Source organism: Callionymus lyra, chromosome 15, assembly GCF_982586985.1.
Source record: "Callionymus lyra chromosome 15, fCalLyr1.hap1.1, whole genome shotgun sequence".
Lineage (NCBI taxonomy): Eukaryota > Metazoa > Chordata > Actinopteri > Syngnathiformes > Callionymidae > Callionymus > Callionymus lyra.
The window spans coordinates 20433456-20439298 of record NC_141832.1 but is presented as its reverse complement, the minus strand read 5'-3'; the positions used below and the strand labels follow the sequence as shown (position 1 = coordinate 20439298).

Below are 5843 nucleotides of genomic sequence, written 5' to 3'. Positions count from 1 at the left end.
AGTGAGCTTTATTGTCGTGTTTGGTGATTTGTGTGGACATATTTCGGATATTTTGTCAATTCCGAACATTTACAAATACGTGTTAAAATATTGGGAATAGAGAGAATTATTATAATCTGTATAATTCAAACTACATTTTCAGCTACTGTTGATGTTGGAGCAACATCCTGGATGATGAACTGAGCCGAGCATCTGGAAAACGGTGCAGAAATACGTTTGTTAATAGAGGATATTCTGCAAAATAAAAATATTGTACATTTATATGAATAAATATAATATAATACAAAATAAATACATACGGTAAGGATTTAAAAACGAATATATGAAAATACTTTTTTATAAGATATTTTGATTTAAATCAGGTAAATGTATAGGTTTTTTCATTCTTAATTTTTACATCTAAAACAATAATAAATATAATAATAATAAATATATCAAAATACATAAAACATGAATTAATAAAATTCAACTAAAGAGGAAAAATGTATTTATTTTTATAATACAGTAAAGTATATTTAATGTAGGTTATTCATTATGTATCGGTAAAATAGAATTATCATCTGGTCAATCTTTACTGATTTTATTTTTATTTTTAAAAGCATTTTTTAAAATCTACAAATTTCACCGATTTAAATTGTATTTGATTTTTTGATTTGATCTTAATAATGCATTTAATACATAATAAAAAAGAATATTGCTAATATCATCATTCAGCAGTATGTCAATTAATTTAAAAATGGAAATTAAATTAACATTAATTTACCGCAACACGTTAATAAATAAAAAATAATGAATGGTCATTAAGTCGCTGCAAGAAGACGTTACACATTAATAAAAATCCAATTATTTTCTGTGTGTTTTGTTCTTATATTTAAGTCCTGCTATTATATTTGTTTATGTTTATTATGTTTGCTTGATTTCAGTTTAATTTATTTTAATATACTTTAATATGTTAACAATACAGTTTAAGGGAGTATTTTGTATTTTTCTTTTGCGTGTGTGTTTCTGCTCTGTGGTATTTTTCAGTTGGGCTCGTATGCATCTGTTATGATTGGAGCCATATGAAGATTAAAAACACAAATTCAAACATGTGTAGGTTTGAGCCTCTTTGATGTGCTCCATGACTGAAGCCTGGTTTGTATGAAAAGATGGAGCTATAGAGTAAATAAAACCGGAATAAAAAAAAACCAGCTTTGTAAGATATTCTTCTGAAGTTCGGCCAATCGGAAAAAAAAAATCTGCATCGCCCACATCGCGGGATCTCTCATTAACAATCAGTGTCAGCAAGATTTTAACATTCACGAGGAGAAATAAATATACATTTTCAGCTTAATTTCCCCTCAACAGTCGTTCGTCTCTCCTTTTTTTTTTTAGATCATAAAATATCACTTTTGTTTCTCACAGTTGAGAGATTTTTAATCAGCTATAATGACGGTAGACTTTTATAGAATAAACACTTTTGAAACGTCCTTGTGTTTTTCATGTGTAATTCAAATAAAGTAGTTAATTTTTTCCATTTGTCCGTATTCTCTTATTGCAACATTTGTGCAATTCTATTTTTTGAAGCAGAAGTAGTATGTTAAATAACATGTTTCAAAAGTTACATTTTAATGTATTATTTTTAAAATGATTACTTTAACATTTGGGTCTATTTAAAAAAAAACTTTATGGTAAAATACAATCTTAACCAGACATGTTGAATGTTCACGATCACATGTGAATTGACAAAAACACGTAAATAAAATATATTATGTCAAATACTTGACTTAAATGAATACAAACTTTAATTACCACGCTCTCTGGCAGCAGCAAGGCAGCCTAAAGCCGGACTCTAACCAGCGACTTCATTCTCTCCACGTCTAGCACGAGACAATTCTCCAGCGTGCTGCCAAAAACAAATAAGTCTGGAGTCCAATTTGAGCGTAATGAAATGTTCCGACATGATGACGGCTACGCTACACTGTGCATTACGACCATGATTGGAAATGGAGAGAGAAGGAAAGAGAGAGAAGGAGGGGGAGATGGAGAGAGGGATGATGAGAGGGTGGTCTTGGGAGGGAGTGGACGATGGATTGTCATGAACGGAGAGATGAAAACAAAAAGGTGTCAGAAACAGGAAGAGGGAGAGGAAGGGAGAGAGCAACAATAAAAGGCTTGATGGTGAATAGACCGAACTAGTGTGTGTGTGTCTGTGTGTGTGTGTGTGTGTGTAAGTGTGTCTTTCACGCAGAAGAAAAAAGGGTTAGTCACAGTTCAAAGGTTCGAATTTGGTTCAGATACACACACCAGTTAGTTATCAGATAGTTAGGTTATGCCAGGCACTCAGGGTGTGTGTGTGTGTGTTTGTGTGTGTGCTTGTGTGTGTGTCCATCTGTTTATGTCACTTAGTTAAAAATTTGGTGTCAACCGCCTCAGTGGAGATGAGAAACACACAAACACACTCACCTAGACACACACACACACACACACAGACACACGCACACCCACCTACACACACAAACACACACACACACACACACACACACACACACACAGAATATGGTAATGTGAACTTGATTTCACCCGAAAAGGCAGCATCTGACCCGACGTTGCCCTCCTCTTCATTGTGGCGTCTTTTCTCCTGCACATCATGCGTGTCATGAAAACTGTGTTAGGATGACATCACGCGACGTGCCGCCGTGACCTCCAGCGACCTTAAGCCCTATTGACGGGCCGGCGAGGACCCAGAGTCTGCTGCCCGTCAGGTTGAGTCCAGAAGATGCTTCAGTTTCCGGGAGTTTTTGTTTCCTAGAAATATTTGAATGGATCTAAATGAAATGTATATTTCTTATGTTTGATGAACATCAGCTCCTACAGAAAAACACACTCACTAACTCCGCACCATTGTGTAGTTGGTTGTGTTTAAGTGTCTGTGTGTTTAGTTGTATGTAAGCATGTGTGTGTGTGTTTAGTTGTGTGTAAGTGTGTGTGTGTGCTTAATTGTGTGTAAGCGTGTGTGTGTTTAGTTGTGTGTAAGCGTCTGTGAGTGTTTAGTGGTGTGTAAGCGTGTGTGTTTAGATATGTGTGAGGTTTGGTGCATGTGTGTAGGTGTGTGTGTGTGAGTCTTTTTTTATTTATGTTTATGTGTTGGTGTGTTTGTGTAAGTGAGTTTCTGTAAGTGTGTGTGTGTAGGTACATGTATACTGTATATATGTGTGTGTATGAGTGTGTGTGTGTGTGTGTGTACATGTGTATGTGTCAGTGTGTACATGTGTACCCAAACCGACTTGCACCCACCTACACACACATACACACGCACACCTACACACACATGGACCTACACACACGTCGTCTACTTCAGCAACACAAACTCACACGACGACTGGACCACGACTGCAGCATGGAGAGGCCGAGAGAAGGAGGTCTGGACCGTGTGGAGGAGGTTCATGCTGCCAGAGACGCTGTAGAAGGACAGCTCTCTGGTCTCCTGATGGATCTTCAGGGAGATGTCGGTGCATGTGTCCCTCTGAAGGTTCTGGAGCTGGTCTCTGCAGGTCCACACGGCAGCGCTCCCTTCCTTAAAGCAGCGGTGAGGAGGGTCGGGGGTCATGGAGGAGAGCGTGTCTTCACCGACCTCTGAGAGTGAAGTTCTGGAGGAAGATGGTGTGACTCTCGGTGAGTGACAGCTGCTGCAGTCCAGCGTCTTTCTTCTTCAGCTCAGAGATCTCCTGCTCCAGCTGCTCCTGAAGTCCTCGGACTCGAGCGGCTTCGAACTTCTGCTGCGATCTGATCTGCTTCTCCACGTCAGCCAATCTTCTCTGGAGGATCTGGATCAGCTGCTTCAGAGTCTCCTGACTGGTCTTCACTGCTTTAGCTGGATCCTCTCCTCGATCCTTCCTCGACTCTGATCCACCTCTGGTCCTTGGTCCACAGAACATCTTCTCCTCGTCGTGTTGAGGGCAGACGATCTCCTGGAGCTGCTTGGATGCGTGGACCAGCTTGTGTCTCCTGTAGGCCGGAGCCTTCAGATGAGGCTGAAGGTGTTCCTCACAGTAGGAGACCAGACACATCAGACAGGACTTGAGGGCCTTGAGCTTCCTCCCAGTGCAGACGTCACAGGAGACATCTTCAGGTCCAGCATATCAGAGGTCATCATCAGCTGCTCCAGGATTCTTCAGCTGCTCCACTAACTCTGCCAGCATGATGTTCTTCTGCAGGAGGGGTCTCGGCCTGAAGGTCTGTCTGCACTCAGGACACTCGTAGATGTTCGTCTCTTCTCTGTCCCAGTGATCTTCAACACAGCTCTTGCAGTAGTTGTGTCCACAGGGGAGGGAGACAGGATCCTTCAGTAGATCCAGACAGATGGAACAAGAGAAAGATTCTCTCCTCAGATCAACTCTGCTCTTCGCCATGTCTCTTCTGACTGAAACCTTCTCAGGTGAGCTCTCTATCTCACACACACACACACACACACACACACACACACACACACACACACACACACACACACACACACACACACACACACACACACACACACACACACACACACACACACACACATACACACTCACACACACACACACACACACACACAAACACATATGCACACACCTACTCACACAGATACACACACACAGTCACACACACAGACACACACAGATAGACAAACGCACACACACAGACAGACAAACGCACACCCACTCACACAAACAAAAACATAGACAAATGCATACACAGATGCACAAAGACACAGATAAACTTGAAGATACACACACTTTTATACATACACAGAGACATGCGCACAATCAGACACACACACACACAAACACAGAAAAACGCACACGCATACACAGACACATAAACACACACACAAACACGCACACTTAAAAAACACTCAAGCACACACACTCACCTCTACACACAGACACACACAGACACACACACATAGGACAACACAGACCAGTGACCACTCACTCCCCATAAAGCAGCAGCAGCGGCACAGAGGTCCAGCTGACATGTAAATGACATTGTGGTTGTGTGTAGGATACACACCAGTGTGTGACGTGCAATTTAAAAATGTCATGAACGCGTCTTTGCCAGGATTCAGACAAGAATCGATTTCACACAATGTGTGTCTTGTCGGTGAGATCAGTAGCTGCATCTTGAGTGAGAAAAAGTCGACATCCCCATGAATACAAACTCTGTGACGACACTGAAGTTTACAGTTGAGACACACACTCACAGTTGAGACACACACTCACAGTTGAGACACACACTCACAGTTGAGACACACACTCACAGTTGAGACACACACTCACAGTTGAAACACACACTCACAGTTGAGACACACACTCACAGTTGAGACACACACTCACAGTTGAAACACACACTTACAGTTGAGACACACACTCACAGTTGAGACACACACTCACAGTTCAGACACACACTCACAATTGAGACACACACTCAAAGTTGAGACACACACTTACAGTTGAGACACACACTCACAGTTCAGACACACACTCACAGTTGAGACACACACTCACAGTTGAAACACACACTCACAGTTCAGACACACACTCACAGTTGAAACACACACTCACAGTTGAGACACACACTCACAGTTGAAACACACACTTACAGTTGAGACACACACTCACAGTTGAGACACACACTCACAGTTCAGACACACACTCACAATTGAGACACACACTCACAGTTGAGACACACACTCAAAGTTGAGACACACACTTACAGTTGAGACACACACTCACAGTTCAGACACACACTCAAAGTTGAGACACACACTTACACTTTAAAATGCAAAAATATTTTTACAACACAGTAACACATGTGTTTAA

The 5843-nt window shown here is 41.1% G+C and overlaps 1 pseudogene; it reads right to left on the bottom strand.

Moving 5' to 3' along the window:
* Positions 1-3331: 3331 nt before the first annotated feature.
* Positions 3332-4391, bottom strand: LOC148065277 (putative E3 ubiquitin-protein ligase MID2; annotated as a pseudogene).
* Positions 4392-5843: the final 1452 nt, after the last annotated feature.